The 20181-nt window shown below is 44.9% G+C and overlaps 1 long non-coding RNA gene across 1 annotated transcript in view; it reads left to right on the top strand.

Annotated features, from left to right (window-relative positions):
- LOC122685844 overlaps positions 1-19493 on the top strand; it is a 33995-nt gene extending 14502 nt beyond the window's left edge. The window contains exons 2-4 of the long non-coding RNA XR_006338558.1: positions 4495-4629; positions 18495-18737; positions 19455-19493. This is a non-coding gene — a long non-coding RNA (uncharacterized LOC122685844). The remainder of the gene's footprint in view (positions 1-4494; positions 4630-18494; positions 18738-19454) is intronic.
- Positions 19494-20181: the final 688 nt, after the last annotated feature.

Genomic DNA, 20181 nt, shown 5'->3' with positions numbered 1-20181 from the left:
ACTGTAGCCTGCTAGTGTCCTCTGCCCATAGAATTTTCCAGGAAAGAATACTGGAAAGGGTTGGCATTTCCTTCTCCAGGGGATCTTCCCAACTCAGGGATTGAACCTGCATCTCTCACATCTCCTGCCTTGCAGGCAGATTCTTTACTGCTGAGCCACACCAGGAAAGACCCACTCATTATTAAATCAAAGCTAATCAAATCTGTCTTGAAGAATCCCCTCCCACTGGTCAGAACAGCCATCATTGGAAAGATCTCCAAAAAATAAATGCTGCAGAGGACATAGGGAAAACAGAATCCCCCTGCACTCTGAGTGGGGATGCACAAGGGTGCAGTCATGATGCAGAACAGCATGAAGGGGCCTGGAAAAAAAACAGAGGAGCCGTGGGATCCGGGCTCAGATCTGGAGAATATCACAGGTTGAAATGACACGTGCACCCATTTTCAGGGAAGCACTATTTACAATAGCCAAGACAGAGAGTCCACCAAAATGTCCAGCAATGGAAACATGAGGACTGAGTGGCCCGTCTATACACTGGACTACTCCTCTGGCTCTGGGGGTGGAATCAGGATGGGAGAATGTGGACCTCTGACCAGCAGCTGGTTGGAAGAAGGGAGGCCAGTCCTGAGGGCAGAGGGTTCCCTGAAGTCTGTGGACCCCAGTGCCCTGATGGGCTGCATCCCCACTGGGGATGTAGGCAGGGCTGAGCCCCTCTGATAAAGCCACAGCAGCACTGGGCTCAGAGGTCTCCTGATGGTGTCTCAAACTCTGAGACTGTGTTTTACAAACGAACAAGAGATAAAGCTGGGCTCCTAAGGGCCAGTCCTTCCAGCTCTGAGTTGCTTCCAAAAGACCACCATCACCTGTGTGGGGTCAGCTGTGACCCACTGCCCCCTCCTGACCTTCCCTCTTCCTCCTGGTGATGACTCCAGTGACATTTCTAGCCTGGACCCTTCTCCCAGGCCAGATGCATCTGTCCATCCACTGCCTCCCCATCTCACACTGTGGGCTAACAGGCCCCTTGGAGGACTGAACTCCTGCGGCTCCCCACACCCAGGAGGCAACCCCACCATTCCCAGCTGCTGAGCCCAGACACCTGGTGTAACCGAGCAGGAGCTTATGGGGCATCCCAGGACAGACCCCATCCCATATCCTCTGCTGTAGCTCCTCTTTGACGTATGGAGAGTATCTGATGCACACTCCCTGAGTTCTTTTACAGGTATGAAAACCCTCACTGAATGGAAGAAGAAAACTATTTGATTAGCATGAACACATAGTCCCCAGAGCTTCTAGTGCCTGAGGATTTGTGAGGTTAGCTGCCTGTTACCTCACCAACCAGAGAACCATGCACCAGGGGATCACACACTCTGTGACCCGCTCCCTCATGTGGCCTGAATAGTTGCTTCGCAGAAACCCTTCAGGGATTTCAGGGTTTAGAGAAGGAGCCACTGGTTCTCCATGTATGGGTGCCTTTACAATTAATGCTGCACTTTCCTTTGTCACAACTGGTATCAGGCGACTGGCTTTACTGAGCTCAGGTGTGTAGACTCAAGTTCGGTTTGTTGCAGAAACCAGTAATTGAGCAACCAAGCACTGCACTCGGAGAGCTGGAGAACTCAGATTTATTACGCTGGTGGGCCCAGGAGTTAACACTCCAAGCTCTGAGCCCTGAACAAAGGGATTACAGAGTTTTTATAGACAGATTACAGTGGGCAACACTAGTTTATAGGCTGGTTTAAACTAAGGGAACATACGTGCAGGAACAGCAGTCAAGATGGGGAGGGGATATCTGAACTTTGCACACAGGACAGGCATGATTAAGCAGGTTTGCAGGGGCCGGGCAATTGCAAAGCGGAGGACAATGGTGGGTGAGATAAGCTCCAGTTCTGAGTATTGTAAGCCCCCACTTTCTGGCTATGTAACCTATGTGATCCAGACTCTGCAGGAGCAAGCTGAGTTACAGAGGCAGAAGGAGCAGGAGGTGATGTAAAATTTTACTTTTTCTCTTCAGGTTCAGTAACACAGAGGCACCCCATGTTCCCAGTTCCTTGTGCCCCAGTGACTGTCAGCTCCTCCTCCAGGGCGTACGGCCAAGCCCCACACTAATTCCCCTCTACACCTACAGCCCTGGCCCAAGCCTAACCCCTCCATCAGGCCCTGATAAAGCTCCCTGCCTCCTTGGTGCATCTCACATCCCACCCCAACATGGTCTTTCTGAAACATAACCAAGACCATGCCCCTCTCCTCCCTGCGGTTCCCTCACCTGATGAAGCCAGGCCGTCATCCATTCCAGGTGACTCCAAGGGCTTCATTCTCTCCAGACTCCACCTGTGTGGCCGCTGTCTGTGCCGGTCTATATGGGCCTGTGGTGATCTCCTAAAATGAGGGTTATTTTACACACAGAGAATGGGGTGAATGGTGGCCCCCAAAGATGTGTCCCCCCAGAACATGGGAACAGGGCCATATCTGAGAAAAGGGTCTTTGTAGATGTAGTTAGGTCATCTAGGGTTAGGGTGACCTTCAATCCCACTGACAAGAATCCTTAGAAGAGATGAAAGAGGACACAGAAGAGAAGCCTCTGAAAGGTGGAGGCCGAGATGGGAGGGAGGGGGCCAGAAGCCCAGGGACCCCTGGAGTCCCTGAAACTGGAAAAGGCAGGAAGGATCCTATCCTGGAGCCTCTGGAGGGACCTCAGCCCTGCTCCACCTTGATCTCAGGTGTCTGGTCTCCAGGACTGGGGGAGGATGAACTCCTGTTGTTTTAAACCACCCAGCTTGTGATCATTTGTTAGAGAAGCCACACAGACCCTGCTTTGTAGGATCCTAGAAGTGTGGGTCTCAGTAAAGGCAGATGGAGGGTGTATTACAGAACACTTAGAGTCAGCACTGGATCCTCAGAAATGCTAAAGCAGTGGCTGGACTCCAGAATGTTGAGGGGTCAAGTCTGAAGCCTGTCCCTAGGGGTACTGGCTGCACACGCCTCCCTAGGTTCTTACACCAGTACATGTGGTGTAACATCTCAGTCCTGACTGAGGACATTTAATATCAATGTTCACATTGCTAATTAAGAAGCCACTCATTACACAGGTGAAAACCCAGTTGGGACGCTTGCTACAGGGATGAGCAATTCTGAAGATGGTGAGGGGTGTGGACTTAGTCACGTGCAGCCAGAAGCCCTCCCACCCCACCCACTCCCCTCCCAAGGAGGGTCCTCAGTGGGAAACTGGGAGACCCCATGGAAGCATCTCTAAGTAAATGCTGGCTGACCCCCAAACCAGGCTAACTACTCCCGAACCTCATCCACCCTTCCCAGGTAAAACACTTGAATATGTGCAAAGACTTCACAGGCTGGAGAAAAGTGTTCAGAGCCACTCCAGCGACAGCACGCTTGCTGAGTTGGCTGCTGTAGGCCAGGCATGATGGTCCTGGCCTGGGTAATCCTCTGGAAGCTTTCCAGTTTCCTACCTGAGTTACCCCTCCTGTTTTGCTCCCACTGCCTATTTTCTTGCTTCCTCACTTCTGCCTGGGAAGACTTCCAACAGCGGAAACAGGCGACACAGCCCATCCTTAGCAAGTGGCAGCCTCGCACTTCCTGCAGAAGGTCCAGCAGAGCCCCCACAGACGGGATCCCCTGAAACACCAGGGCCCCTTGCTTTCTCTTGCCAGGCCAGCTCCGCAACTTCTAGGCAGAGGAGACAGCATCAACTACAGCTGCAGGCCCTCTTGCTGCCTTGAGGAGGTTTACATAGACCTCAACGCAGGCACACGTGCAAAGGGTGGGCCAGCCAGGTCAGCCAATTGTTGTCCATCTGGGCTTGTGGTTTCAGAAAATGGGCCTCGTTGTCCTGGCCAAAGTTCCAGGAACAAGTGTGGGTCCTGTGGGTCAGGATGGATATGGGACTGCAACTCTGACTTTTTTTCTAATCATTTTATCTGGCCCACAAGTGGGAGAGGATTTCAGGAAGGCCTTCTTCTAATGAGAGAGACCCAGGGGTCAGCAAGAGGAGGGGTAGGGGTGGAGACAGGCTCAATGCCCAGGTGCAATGGAAGCCTCTAGAAAACCTGCTGGAAGGAGACCACACACAGTGAAGCCCAGGGTCGCAGACCTGTCCAGAAGCTGCTGTCTGTTACCTCAGGTCCTGCTCTGAGGGGCTCAAGGTCAGATCTGTCCAACAGAGGGGCTGGGGTGCTCTGCAATGGGGCTCTGGGCACAGTTCCTGGGTGCTGAGCCCTGCAGGGTACCTGCCCAGGTGAGCCCCATATCCTGGGAGGGGCGAGTGAACAAGTATTCTCTCTGTGCAGTCATCACAGAGCAGCTTAGTGACTCTCACGTGGGCAGTGCTGGAATTAGATGAGAACAAGGACATGTTGGGGGACGTTCCCTGAAACACCCCCAGGCCCCTCCAGAGTGAAGAGTTCAGTAGGTGGGTACTGGTTGCTGTGCTGGAGTGGGAGGCTTCATGGGTGCCTCTTGTTTCTTCACCTGACACCACAGAGGCCTCTGCAGGACACAGAAGACAGCCTGCCCAGGGACGGTGGGAGCTCCTGGTGACCAGGCACGGGACGTGAGAGGGAAGGACCAGGCTGAGGGGGGCCTTTCTGCTCTGAGCTGGGAGTGGACAAGCCAGTGGTGAGTGTGATCCAGGAAAGCGGCCCTGGTGATGGAAGGCTTGTTGAGGCCGTCTGAGCACGAGTTGGAAAATAATTTCCAGACATAGTTTCAGAAGGGAGTGAGTTTGTATTAAGAACAAAGGGCAGAGATAAAGTGAGCACTGTGAGCACAGCGGGCCAATATCCTGACAGACTAGGGAAAGCTGTCAGTTTTCATGGGTTAATAGCCAAATTGTATACCTTCAAGACAAAGAAAATTCCTGCTGGAAGGTTGATGTTAGGCGATTGGTTGGGGCACCATCAGGTGTTTACTGGAGTGGGCATCTTTGCCTGGTGGGGAGTCAGGAAGCTTGTTAGTGATGGTCAAGGGCTTTTGGGAACAGATGCAAAGGGACTCAGTCAGCTTCACAGGTGACCTTGGTTCTGGGCTCCGCTTCTGTGGCCTTGGTGTGAGGCCTCCCACCTGTGGCCTGGGGCTGAACTCACTCAACAAGAATGACACTGCTTCAGAGTAAAAGTTCCATCAACTTTTCTCTGTAGGAGAGATCCAGTGACCCTAGGTCTGTTTGGAAAATTCCTGGATACTGCAGGGATACATACCAAGTGTGCACCTGGATTCTGGACCTTGTTGGCAGAATCTGCACTTTCTCTCTGTTGGCCCTAAAAGGGTGCAGGCTGGCAGCACCCCTGAAAAACACTATCTTTTTTTGCCTTTCATTCATCAAATGAACATATATTTCACAACATTCTGTTTGCTGAGAGTAACAGACTGCTTGGAAATTCTTGCTTGGAGGTCATTTTTAAGTAAATGACCCTGTGTTACTTTAGGGAAGGCCCCCACACTCACAAAGAAAAGCAAACAAATGTCAAAATGGGGTAAAAGTGTCTGTTCCATGAAATTCTCTGTTGGGGCGATCCACTGATCCTAGGTCTGTCTGTAAAATTCTTGGATAGTGCTTTGACACATACTGAGTGTGAACCTGGATACTGGACCTTGTTGGCAAAATTAGCATTTTCTCTCTGTTGGCCATAGTAGGTCTGGGCTTAGCAGCTGCTTGAAAATCAGTCCAATGGCTGATGTCCCACTTATGACAGCAGTAGCTTTGGTCAAAACCCTGGAATTTCTGAAGCAAGCAGGTGGCTTGCAGCAAAATAATTTCCACTGAAATATCAACTAAACTAGGTAAGAACAGTACAGCACTCAGCTCAATTAGACACACTCCTGCAGCCTCTCTCCTCACGAGTATTTCCAGTATGAGGTAGTAATCTGTTCACAAGGCTCAAAAAGTGCAGGGAAACATTCTGGCTGTGACCCTGGAAATTGGGGCCTCTGTGGAAATGTGGTGTTCTCACATCTTAGACTCTGGACAGTTGCTGAAAGATAGATGCCTGAAAAGCACTCTTCTTGTTGCCATTCATTCAACGGAGGAGCATAGGTTTCCCAGCATTCTGTTTGCTGAGAGTAACCCACTACTTTCAAATCCTTGCTTGGAGGTCATTTTTAAGTAAAAATTTCCCCTCACCTGTGTTACAGTAGGGAAGGTCCCCACACTCAGAAAAGCAAACATCAAAATGTCTGTTCCATCAAGTTTTCTCTGTAGGAGGGGTCACTGATCCTAGGTCTGTCTCAAAACTCCTTGGATTGTGCTTGGACACATATTGAGTGTGAACCTGGATATTGGACCTTGTTGACAAAACTAGCTTTTACTCTCTGTTGGCCATAGTAGGCTGGGGCTTAGCAGCCGCTTGAAAATAAGTCCAATTGCTTTCTTCCCACTTAGGACAGCAATAACTCTGGTCAAAACAATGGGATTTCTGAAGCAAGCAGGTGGTTTGCAACTCCTTGCGGCAAGATCATTTCCATTGGAATGTCAACTAAACTAATGTCAGTGTTAGGATCCAGTGGTCCTAAGACTGTCTGGAAAATTCTTGGATACTGCAGGGACATATACTGAGCGTGAACCTGGTTATTGGACCTTGTTGACCAAATTAGCATTTTGTCTCTGTTGGCCCTAAGAGGGTGCAGGCTGGCAGCTGCCTGATAATCCACCCAAATGATATTTTCACACTTATGACATCAATAGGTTTGTTCAGACCTTTCTGATTTCTGACACAAGCAGGCGGCTTGCAACTCCTTTCCGCAGGATCACTTCCATTAGAATATCAAATAATCTAGGTAACAACAGTATGGCTCTCAGCAGGCTTAGACTATTTACCAAGCCTGTTACCTCAGGGGCAGACACAATACAAGCTAGGAATGTGTTCACAAGGGTCGGAATGTGCAGGGAAACATACTGGCTATGACTCTGAAATTACAGCCTCCTTGCAAACCTGGAGTTCTTACATCTTGGAGTCTAGACAGTTTCTGATAAGATGCCTTAAAAACATTCTCTTTTGATATCTTTCATTCATCGAAGAAACATAACTTTTCCAGCATTCTGTGTGCTGAGAGTAACACACAGCTTGAAAATGTTTGCTTGGAGGTCATTTTTCAGTAACAATTTCCCCTGACCCTGTTACTGTAGGTAGGCCCCAACACTCACAGAGAAAAGGAAACAAACATCAAAATGTCTGTTCCATCAAGTTTTCCCTGTCGGAGGGATCCAGTGATCCTAGGTCTGTGTGGAAAATTCTTGGATACTGCAGGGAACATACTGAGTGTGAACCTGGATCCTGGATGTTGTTAGCGAAATTAGCATTTTTCTCTCCATTGGCCCTAAAACGGTGTGGCCTAGCAAGTGCCTGAAAATCCATCCAATTGCTCTCTTTGTACTTATGACAGGAATGTCTTAGGTCAAACCTTTGGGATTTCTGAAGGAAGCAGGCGGTTTGAAATTCCTTACTGCCAGATCATTTCCAGTGGAATGTCAGCTCATTTGGTAACAACACTAGATGGCACTCAGCACTCTCAGACACACTGCCACAGCCTGTTTCCTCATGGGCAGTCCCAATATGACCTAGGAATGGGTTCACAAGGCTAGAAATGAAAGGAACATACTGGCTGCGACTCTGGAAATTAAGGCCTCTGTGCACCCATGGTGTTCTCATGTCTTAGAATCTAGACTGTTGCTGATGGATAACTGAAAAACACGCTCTGTTTTTGGCTTTCATTCACTGAAGGAACAGATTTCACAGCATTGTTTGCTAAGAGTAACAGCCTGCTTGGAAATTCTTGCTTGTCATTCTTAAGTAACAATTTCCCCTCCCCTGTGTTACCTTATGGAAGGACCCCACACTCACAGGGAAAAGCAACCAAATGTCAAAACATCTGTTCTATTTAGTCCCCTGTTGGAGGCATCCAGTGATCATAAATCTGTCTGGAAAATTCTTGGATAGTGCTAGGATATGACCTGAGTGTGAACCTGGACACTGGACCTTGTTGGCAAAATTAGCATTTTTTTTTTTTTTTTTTGGACATAGTAGGCTGGGGCTTAGCAGCTGCTTGAAAATCAGTCCAATGGCTGTTTTCCTCGACAGCAATCAGTTCAGTTCGGTTGCTCAGTCTTGACTGACTCTTTGTGACCCCATGAATCGCAGCACGCCAGGTGTCCCTGTCCATCACCAACTCCCGGAGTTTACTCAAACTCATGTCCATCGAATCGGTGATGCCATCCAGACATCTCCTCCTGCCCCCAATCCCTCCCAGCATCAGGGTCTTTTCCAATGAGTCACCTCTTCGCATGAGGTGGCCAAAGTATTGGAGTTTCAGCTTCAGCATCAGTCCTTCCAATGAACACCCAGGACTGACCTCCTTTAGAATGGACTGGTTGGATCTCCTTGCAGTCCAAGGGACTCTCAATAGCTTTGGTCAAAACACTGACATTTTTGAAACAAGCAGGCAGCTTGCAATTCCTTGTAGCAAGATCATTTCCATTGGAATGTCAACTAAACTAGGTAAAAACAGTATGACACTCATCTCTGTCAGGAATACTCCTGCAGCCTGTTTCCTCATGGTTAGTCCCAGTATGATGTAGTAACCTGTTCATAAGGCTCAGAAAGTGAAACATACTTGCTGTTACTCTGGAAATTGGGCCCCTGTGGAAATGTGGTGTTCTCACATCGTAGAATCTAGACGGTTGCTTAAAGATAGATGCCTGAAAAAATACTCTGTTTATTGCCATTCATTCAACAAAGGACCAGAGGTTTCCCAGCATTCTGTTTTCTGAGAGTAGCCAACTACTTGCAAATCTTTTCCTGGAGGTCATTTTTAAGTAAAAATTCCCCTCCCCTGTGTTATAGTAGGGAAGGGGCAATACTCACAGGGAAAAGCAAACAAACATCAAAATCTCTGTTCCATCAAATTTTATCTGTAGGAAGGATCCAATGATCTTAGGACTGTTTGGAAAATTCTTGGATACTGCAGGGACACATACTGAATGTGAACCTGGATATTGGACCTGGCTGGTAAAATGAGCATGTTCTCTTTTTTGGCTCTAAAAGGGCTTGTAGCTGCCTGACAATCCATCCAATTAATATTTTCCTACTTATGACATCAATAGGTTTGGTCAAGCCTTTCAGATTTGTGAGGAAAGCAGTCTACTTGCAACTCCTTGTAGCATGATCATTTTCATTAGAATGTCAGCTAGTCTAGGTAACAACAGTGTGGCATTCAGCACTCTTAGAAAACTTCCCAAGTCTGTTTTCTAAAGGGCAGACCCAATATGAGATAGGATTTTGTTCACAAGGCTTGGAAAGTGCCCGGAAACATCCTGGCTATGACTGGAAATTAGGGCCTCTGTACAAACCTGGAGTTCTCATGTCTTAGGATCTAGACAGTTCCTGATAGATAGATGCCTGAAAAACACTCTCTTGATGCCTTCCCCTTCATGGAAGGGACATAGCTTTCCCAGAACTCTGTGCTGAGAGTAACACACTACTTTAAAATGCTTGCTTGGATTTCATTTTTCAGTAACAATTTCCCCTGACTCTCTTACCAGAGGGTAGGTCCCCACACTCACAGGGAAACAAAAACAAACATCCAAATGTCAATTCCATCAAGTTTTCTCTGTAGGAGATCCAGTGATCCTAGGTGTGTCTGAAAAATTCTTGGATACTTTAGAGACACATACTGAGTATGAACCTGAATGCTGGAACTTGTTGGAAAAATTAGTATTCTCTGTCCATTGTCCCAAAGTCGGTGTGCCCTGGGAACTGCTTGTAAATCAATCCAATTACTGTTTTCTTACTTGTGACAGCAATCTCTTTGGTAAAACCCATGGGATTTCATTTTTTTAAAAAAATTAATTTATTTTTTATTGAAGGATAATTGCTTTATAGAATATTGCTGTTTTCTGTCAAACCTCAGAATGAATCAGCCATAGGTATACATATATCCCCTCCCTTTTCAAACTTCCTCCCATCTCCCTCCCCACCCCACCCTTTTAGGTTGATACAGAGCCCCTGTTTGGTTTCCTGAGCCATACAGCAAGTTCCCGTTGCCTGTCTATTTTACATATGGTAATAAGTCTCCATGTTACTCTTTCAATACATCTCACCCTTTCCTCCCCTCTCTCCATGTCCATAAGTCTATTCTCTGTGTCTGTTTGTCCACTGCTGCCCTGTAAATAAATTCTTAAGTACTAGTTTTCTAGATTCCGTATATATGAGTTAGAATATGGTATTTATCTTTCTCTTTCGGACTCATTTCACTCTGTATAATAGGTTCTAGGTTCATCCATCTCATTAGAACTGACTCGAATGTGTTCCTTTTTATGGCTGAGTAATATTCCATTGTGTATATGTACCACAACTTCTTTATCCATTCATCTGTTGATGGACATCTAGGTTGCTTCCATGCTCTAGCTATTGTATACGGTGCTGCAATGAACAATGGCATACATGTATCTCCTTCAATTTTGGTTTCCTCAGAGTATATGCCTAGGAGTGGGATTGCTGGGTCATATAGTGGTTTTATTCCGAGTTTTAAAGGAATCTCCATACCGTCTTCCATAGTGGCTATATCAACTTACATTCCCATCAACAGTGTAAGAATGTTCCCTTTTCTCCATACCCTTTCCAGCATTTATTGTTTGTAGACTTTTTGATGAGGACTATTCTGACCCGTGTGAGGTGATATCTCATTGTAGTTTTGATTTGCATTTCTCTAATAATAAACAGTGTTGAGCATCTTTTCATGCATTTGTTAGCCATCTGTATGGCTTCTTTGGAGAAATGTCTGCTTAGGTCTTTTTCCCACTTTTTGATTGGGTTGTTTGTTTTTCTGGTATTGAGTTGTATGAGCTGCTTGTATATTTTGGAAATTAATCCTTTGTCAGTTGTTTCATTTGCTATTCTTTTCTCCCACTCTGAGGGTTGTCTTTTCACCTTGCATATAGTTTCCTTTGCTGTGCAAAAGCTAAGTTTAATCAGGTCCCACTTGTTTCCTTTTGTTTTTATTTCCATTACTCTAGGAGGTGGGTCATAGAGGATCTTGCTTTGATTTATGTCATTGAGTGTTCTGCATGTGTTTTCTTCTAAGAGGTTTATAGTTTCTGGTCTTACATTTATGTCTTTAATCCATTTTGAGTTTATCATTGTGTATGGTGTTAGGAACTGTTCTAATTTCATTCTTTTACATGTAGCTGTCCAGTTTTCCCAGGACCATTTATTGAAGAGGCTGTCTTTGCCCCATTGTATATTCTTGCCTCCTTTGTCAAAAATAAGGTACCCATAGGTGCATGGGTTTATTTCTTGGCTTTCTTTTTCCATTGGCCTGTACTTCTGTTTTTGTGCCAGTACCATAGTGTCTTGATGACTGTGAATTTGTAGTATAATCTGAAGTCAGGAAGGTTTATCCCTCCAGCTCCATTCTTCTGTCTTAAGGCTGCTTTGGTTATTCGGGGTCGTGTTTCCATATGAATTGTGAAATTTTTTGTTCTGGTTCTGCGAAAAATGCCATTGGTAATTTGATAGGGACTGCATTAAATCTGTAGATTGCTTTTGGTAGTATAGTCATTTTCACAATATTGATTCTTCCTACCCAGGAACATGGAATATCTCTTCATCTGTTTATGTTATCTTTGATTTCTTTCATTAGTGTCTTATAATTTTCTGTGTACATTGTGTAATTTTCTGTGTATAATTTTCTGTGTTCTTTTGTCTCCTTTGGTAAGTTTATTCCTAGATATTCTTTTTGTTGCAATGGTGAATGGGATTGATTCCTTAATTGCTATTTCTGATTTTTCATTGTTAGTATGTAGAAAAGCACGTGATTTCTGTGTATTGATTTTGTATCCTGCAACTTTGCTAAATTTGCTCTTTAGCTCTAGTAATTTTCTGATACTCTCTTTAGGGTTTTCTATGTACAGTATCATGTCATCTGCAAACAGTGAGAGCTTTACTTCTTCTTTTCCAATCTGGATTCCTTTTATTTCTTTTTCTTCTCTGATTGCTGTAGCTAGAACTTCCAGAAATATGTTGAAAATTAGTGGTGAGAGTGGACACCCTTGTCTTGTTCCTGATCTGAGGGCGAGTGCTTTCAGTTTCTCGCCATTGACAGACAATAATGTTTGCTGTAGACTTATCATATATGGCCTTTACTATTTTGAGGTAGGTTTCTTCTTTGCCCATTTTTTGAAGAGCTTTAATCATAAATAGGTGCTGAATTTTGTCAAAGGTTTTTTCTGCATCTATTGAGATGATCATATGGTTTTTATCTTTCAATTTGTAATATGGTGTATTCCATTGAATGATTTCCACATGTTGAAGAATCCCTGCGTCCCTGGAATAAACACAACTTGATCATGGTGTATGAGCTTTTTGATGTGTTGCTAAATTCTGTTTGCTAAAATTTTGTTGAGGACTTTTGCGTCTATGTTCATCAGTGATATTAGCCTGTAGTTTTTTTTTTTTCTTGTGTTGTCTTTGTCTGGTTTTGGTATCAGGGTGATGGTGGCCTCGAGTTTGGAAGTGTTTCTTCCTCTGCAATTTTTTGAAAGAGTTTTAAAAGGCTAGGTTCTTCTCTAAATGTTTGATAGAATTCTCCTGTGAAGCCATTTAGCCCTGGGTTTTTCTTTTTGGGGATATTTTTGATCATAGCTTCAATTTCAGTGCTTATAATTCATAATTTCTGTTTCTTCCTGGTTCAGTCTTGGAATATTGAACTTTTCTAAAAATCTGTCCACTTCTTCCAGGTTATCTATTTTATTGCCATATAGTTGTTCATAATAGTGTCTTATAATTTATAATAATCTTTGAATTTCTTCATTGTCTGTTGTACCCTCTCCTTTTTCATTTCTAATTTTGTTGATTTGATTCTCTGCTCTTTTTTCCTTGAAGAGTCTGGCTAAGGGTTTGTGAAATTTGTTTATCTTCTCAAAGCTTTTAGTTTTATTAATTTTTACTATTGTTTCTTTAATTTCTTTTCCATTTATTTCTGCTCAGATCTTTACAATTTCTTTCCTTCTACCAATTTTGGGGTTTGTTTCTTCTTCTTTTTCCAGTTGCTTTAGGTGTAAAGTTAGGTTGTCTATTTGATGTTTATCTTGTTTCTTGAGGTAGGATTGTACCGCTATAAGCTTCCCTCTTAGAAGTGCTTTTGCTGCATCCCATAGGTTTTGAGTTGTCATGTTTTCATTGTCATTTGCTTCAGAAATTTTTTGATTTCTTCAGCAACCTGTTGGTTATTTAGAAATGTGTTGTTTAATCTCCATGTGTTTGTGTTTCTTACAGTTCTTTTTTTTTTTTTTTTTACTTGTTATTGATATCTAGTCTCATAGCTTTGCGGTCAGAGAAGATGCTTGATATAATTTCAATTTTCTTAAATTGCTGAGGTTTGATTTGTGACCCAAGATGTGGTCTATCCTGGAGAATGTACCATGTGTACTTGAGAAGAAGGTGTATTCTTCTGCATTTGGATGGAATGTCCTAAAGATATCAATGAGATCCATCTCATCTAATGTATCACTTAAGACTTGTGTTTCCTTATTAATTTTTGGGTTTGATGATCTATCCATTGGTGTGAGTGGGGTGTTAAAGTCTCCTACTGTTATTGTGTTACTGTCAATTTCTCCTTTTATGTCTGTGTTTGTCTTATGTATTGAGATGCTATGTTGGGTGCATAGATAGTTATAAATGTTATGCTTCCTCTTGGATTGATCTCTTGATCATTATGTAGTGTTATTCCTTATTTCTTGTAATCTTCTTTATTTTATGGTCTATTTTTTCTGATATGAGGATTGCTACTTCAGCTTTCTTTTGCTTCCCGTTTGCATGGAATATATTTTTCCATCCTCTCACTTTGAGTCTATATGTGTCTTGAGGTCTGAGTGGGTTTCTTATAGACAGCATATATATGGGTCTTGTTTTGTATCCATTTAGACAGTCTGTGTCTTTTGGTTGGAGCTTTTAATCCTTTTACATTTAAAGTAATTATTGATATATATGTTCCTATTGCCATTTTCTAATTGTTTGGGGTAGATTTTGTAGATTTTTTTTTCTTCTGTTATATGTCTTGACTATATAAGTCCATTTAACATTTACTGTAAAGTTGGTTTGGAAGTACTGAATCCTCTTAACTTTTGCTTGTCTGAAAAGCTTTTGATTTCTCCATCAATTTTGAATGAGATCCTTGCTGGGTACAGTAATCTTGCTGGCAGATTTTTCGCTTTCAGTACTTTAAATATATCCTGCCATTCCCTTCTGGCCTGTAGAGTTTCTGCTGAAAAATTAGCTGTTAAGCGTATGGGGTTTCCATGGTATTTCACTTGTTGCTTCTCCCTTGCTGCTTTTAATTTTCTTTCTTTGTGTTTAGTCTTTGTTAGTTTGATTAGTATGTGTCTTGGTGTGTTTCTCCTTGGGCTTATCCTGTATGAGACTCTCTGTGCCTCTTGGATTTGACTGGCTATTTCTGTTTCCATGTTGGGGAAATTATCAACTATAATCTCAAAAATTTTCTCATACACTTTCTTTTTCTCTTCTTCTTCTGGGACTCCTATAACTTGAATGTTGGTGCATTTTATATGATCCCAAAGGTCTCTGAGACTGTCCTCAGCTCTCTGTCAGAAATACTCCCACCCCTGTTTCCTCATGGGCAGTCACAGGATGACCTAGGAATGTGTTTGCAAGGCTCGGGAAGTGCAGAGAGACACACTACCCGGACTCCAGAAGTTAGGTCCTCTGGGCACACCTGGAGGTCTCATGTCTTAGAAGCCAACCAGGTCCTGCTGGATAGAGGCCTGCAAACACACTCTTTGTTGATGCCTTTCTGTCCTCGAAGGAATGCAGTGTTCCTAGCATTCTGTGTGCTGAGAGTCACACACTACTTGAAAATACTTGCTTGGAGTTCATTTTTCAGTCACAATGTCCCCTGAGGGTGTGATAATAGGGAGGCACCCACATGTACAGGAGGAGAACCAGCATTCAGACATCTGTTCTCTCACGTTTTCTCTGTAGGAGAGATCCAGGGAGCCAAGGTCTCTCAGGAAAATGCTTGGATCTTGTGGGGAGACATCCTGAGTGAGACCGTGCATACTGCAGCTTGTTGGCAAAATTCGCGTTTTTCTCTCCTTAAGCCCTAAAGCGGTGCAGACTAGCAAGTGCTTGCAAATCCATGCAATTGTTGTATTCTTACTTCCTACACAACTAGCTCCTATCCATCTTTTGAGATTTCTGAAGCAAGCGGGTGGCTCGTGACTCCTAGTGGTGGGTCCAGTTGCACTGGCATGTCACCTCCACTAGGTAACCACAGTATGGGGCCCAGCACTATCAGACACACTCCCACAGCCTGCTTCCTCATGGGCAGTCACAAGATGGCCTAGGAATAGGTTTGCAAGGCTCAGAAATTGCAGGGAGACACACTGCCCTGATTCTGGAAGTTAGGTCCTCTGGGCAAGGCTGGAGGTCTCACGGCCTAGAAGCTAGAGAGTTTCTGCTAGATAGAGGCCTGAAAACACACTCTCTGTTGACGTCATTTCTTCCTCGCAAGAATGTAGCTTTCCCAGCATTCTGTGTGCTGATAGTCACACACTGCTTAAAGCACTAGCATGGAGATCATGTTTTAGTCTCAATTTCCCCTGAGGTGGTAATCATTCTGAAGGGTGCCACACTGCTGGAAAGGCAAACCCACATCCAAACATCTGTTTCCTCACATTTTCTCTGTAGGAGACATCCAGGGATCTTAGATGTGTCTGTAAAATTCCTGGGTTCTGCAGGGACACATCGTGAGAACCTGGACAGCAGACCTTGTTACAAAATTCAGTTTTCTCTCTGTGACCCCTAAGACAGTGCAGCCTAGCAAGTGATTGAAAATGCATATAATTGCTGTTTTCTTACTTCCTACAGGGCGGGCTCTTTTCCACCCTTTGAGATTTCTGAAGCAGTTGGGTGGCTCCCAACTCCTACGGGCGGGTTCAATTGCAAGGGAATGTCACCTCCACTAGGTAACCATAATATGGGACCCAGCACTATCAGACACACTCCTGCAGCCTGCTTCCTCTTGAGCAGTCAGGGGATGGCGTAGGCATAGGTTTGCAAGGGAATATCACCTCTACTAGGTAACCATAATATGGGACCCAGCACTATCAGACACGCTCCTGCAGCCTGCTTCCTCTTGAGCAGTCAGGCGAGGGCGTAGGCATAGGTTTGCAAGGGTCAGAAAGTTCAGGGAGACACACTGCCCTGACTCTGGAAATTAGGTCCTCTGGGCAAGGCTGGAGCTCTCATGGGCTAGAAGCTAGAGAGTTTCTGCTAGATAGAGGCCTGAAAACACACTCTCTGTTGATGTCTTTTCTTCCTTGAAGGAACATAGCTTTCCCAGCATATGGGACTCTCAGCAGCTGAGAGTCACATGCTGCTTGAAAGCACTTACTTGGAAATCATCTTTCAGTCACAAATTCCTCTGAAGTTGTGATCATTCGAGAGGTGCCACACTGACAGGGAAAGGCAAACCCACATCCAAACGTCTGTTCCCTTACGTTTTCTCTGTAGGAGACATCCAGGGATCTTAGGTTTGTCTGTAAAATTCCTGGGTTCTGCAGGGACACATCGTGAGTGGGAACCTGGATAGCGGACCTTGGTGCAAAATTTGCACTTTTCTCTCCATGAGCCCTAAGGTGGTACAGCCTAGCAAGTGTTTGCATATCCATAAGATTGCTATTTTCTTGAAACTTCCAACAGGGATAGCTCTTTTCCACCCACTGAGATTTCTCAAGCAAGGGGTTGGCTCATGACACCTAGTGGCGGGCCCAATTACAATTGACCACAGTATGGGTCCCAGCATTATCAGACACACTCCTGCAGCCTGCTTCTTCTTGGTCAGTCACGGGACAGCCTAGGAATAAGTTTGCAAGGCTGGCAAAGTGCAGGGAGACACAATGCCCTGACCTGGAATTTACGTCCTCTGGGCAAGGCTGGAGGTCACACGGCCTAGAAGCTGGAGTTTCTGCTAGATAAAGGGATGAAAACATACCCTCTGTTTATGCCTTTTCTTCCTCGAGGAAACATAGCTTTCCCAGCATTCTGTGTGCTGAGAGTCACACACTGCTTGAAAGGGCTGGCTTGGAGATCATTTTTCAGTTGCAATTCCCCTGAAGTTGTGATCATATGGAAGGAAGCCACACTGACAAGGAAAGGCAAACCTACATCCAAATGTTTGTCCCTCATGTTTTCTCTGTAGGAGACAGCCTGGAATCTTAGGTTTGCCTGTTAAGTTCCTAGGGCCTGTGGGACACTTCCTGTGTGACAACTTGGATAGCAGACCTTGTTGGTAAAATTTGCACATTTTTCTCCGTGAGACCCCTTCAGCAGTTCAGCCTAGCAAGTGCTTAAAATGCATCCAGTTGCTGTTTTCTTGCTTCCTACAGGGCGAGCTCTTTTCCACTCTTTGTGGTTTCTGAAGCAAACAGGTGACTCGCGACTCCTAGTGGCGGTTCCAATTGCACTGGAATGTTACCTCCGCTAGGTGACCACAGTATGGGACCCAGCACTATCAGACATGCTGCCGCAGCGTGCTTCCTCACGGGCAGTCACTAGACAGCCTAGGAATAGGTTTGCAAGGCTCGCAATGTGCAGGGAGACACACTGCACTGACTCTGGAAGTTATGTCCTTAGGGAAAACCTGGAGCTCCCACGGCTTAGAAGCTAGAGAGTTTCTGCTAGATAGAAACTGAAAACAGTTTTCTGCCTGAAAACACACTCTCTGTTGACGCCTTTTCTTCCTCACGGGCATATAGCTTTCCCAGCATTCTGTGTGCTGAGTGTCACACTTCTTGAAAGTGTGAGCCTGGAGTTAGTTTATGTTTCAGTTCCAATTTCCCCTGAGGTTGTGATCATTCAAAAGGGTGCCACACTGCTGGAAAGGCAAACCCACTTCCAAACATCTCTTCCCTCATGTTTTCTCTGTAGGAGACATCCAGGGATCTTAGATGTGTGTGTAAAATTCCTGCGTCCTGTGGGGACACTTCCTGAGTGAGAAATTGGATAGTAGACCTTGTTGGCAAAATTTACACTTTTCTCTCTGTGAGCCCTAAAGCATTGTGGCCTTGCAAGTGCTTGAAAATGCATAAAACTGCTGTTTCTTTGCTTCCTACAGGGCGAGCTCTTTTGCACCTTTTTGGGTTTCTGAAGCACAGGTGGTTTGCGACACCTAGTGGCGGTCCAGTTACAAGGACTACTGAGAATTCTGAACCACACAAAATGGCCACACTCTAAATCCACCTGTGATGCAAACACAGTCAATGTTCAAAACCAGAAATGGCATACGTGTTACAGTAGTGGACTAGCCATAAAGAAAATGTAACTCGACTTCTGCTAAGCATCTGTAGTGACTGTAACAACGAAGCCAGCTCAATTCAGCTCTTAACAAATTTCTAAACGATTTAAAGATTTAAGTACCTTGTCGTTTTGCATTTCTTCTCATTGCTTTTTCTCATTTTCAACTTCCCATAGGAGAGAATTCTGAAAAAGATACACACAGTGCTTTAGGGTCAATTCTTACAGACGTTGCGTGGACTGCAGGATAGCTACACTTCTGTCTGAAAGCATAAAGCACCTCGGGAGAAGCGGTGAACCTCGCGCCCAGAGTGAAGTGCTGGCACGAGGCCGGATGACAACTTTTACACTAACTTGTACACAGACAATCTCCTCCTTCCCCGACTGATCTTCTAGATAGAAGGACGCCAGGTCCCTGGGGTAAGTGGAACTGCTTTATACTTGCTTTCAGTTTTTGCAGTTCAGTGGTCACTCAGGAAACTGGTGCCAGTTTCACATGCCAAATTCAAACCTGAGACAAAATTATCCCCACCTCAGGGCCAGCCCACAGGTCAGGGTGAAGTGAGGGGACTGCCCTGTGTGGTCTTTAGTGAGGTGTGTGTTTCATCTTGGGTTCTGTGGGGGGAAAACGTGCTGTACAATACATATACTAGCATTGTATGTATGTAAATGCTAGTCTCAGTTTGTCCCCTCTATTATAGCCACGCTTTCCGGGAAACAGACTCACTCAGAAGGACAATGCAGGTAGTGGAGTGCAGTTTATTACGCCGGCGGGCCCAAGGCAGAGTCTCCTCTTAGCCAAGGACCCCGTCCAGCATTTGTGAAAATCTTTTATACCCCATGCGTACATGTCCAGACCCACCACCTACCCCATGTGTACGTGTCTAAACCCACCACCTACCCCATGTGTACATGTCCAAACAGTCAATAGTCAATAAGCCCACAGTTACATTCCAACCAGTTAATAATCGATAAGCCTGTGATTACATCCTGACAGATACGAAAAAAAGTTTATGACCTGTCCGGAGACAGGGGTGATTACGGTATGCTTCCTCTTAGGCAATGAGTAGCCTGGATGTGATCTTCAAGATTCCACTGTCTGCAGGGGGTCTTATCCTTCCATTGTCGTCCCCACAGGCACTAAGCAAAGAGTTCAGAGTCCGCTGGAGAGGCAGCCGAGCATGGCCAGCACGGACAGGCCTGAGATGGAGTCCAGGCCCTATGAATTCCTTCTTCACCTCCTCTCCTTCCCCTGTTGTGTCCTCAAGGTCATTCTCTGTATCTGTGCCTCTATTTGAGCCCTGGAGATAAGTTCATCAGTACCATTTTTCTACATACGCTGTGCTTAGTTGCACAATCCTGTTCATTCTGTAGCCTGCAAGGCTCCTCTGGCAATGGACTGTATCCTTCAGGCTCCTCTGCCAAAGGGGATTCTTCACACAAGTATACTAGAGTGGGTTGCCATGCCCTTTTCCAGGGCATCTTCCCAAACCAGGGATCAAACTCAGCTTTCCCACATTGCAGGCAGATTCTTTACTGTCTGAGCCACAAGAGAAGCCCAACAATAGTGGAATGGGTAGCTTATCCTTCCTTAAGGGATATTGCCAACCCAGGAATTGAACCGGGGTCTCCTGCATTACAAGAGAATTCTTTACCAGCTGAGCTACCATGGAAGCCTATATATATGTATAGATAGACAGATAGATAGATATATGTATAGATTCGTATAAATGAAAAAATACACACACACACACACACACACATATATATACACAAATATACAATATTTGTTTTTGATTTTCTGGCTCATTTCATTTTATGACTGACTGTCCATCCACATCTCTTCAGAGGACCCATGTTCATT

This window comes from Cervus elaphus, chromosome 29 (assembly GCF_910594005.1).
Source record: "Cervus elaphus chromosome 29, mCerEla1.1, whole genome shotgun sequence".
Classification (NCBI taxonomy): domain Eukaryota; kingdom Metazoa; phylum Chordata; class Mammalia; order Artiodactyla; family Cervidae; genus Cervus; species Cervus elaphus.
Note: the sequence above shows the minus strand (reverse complement) of the source record. Positions and strands in the feature narration are given on the sequence as shown.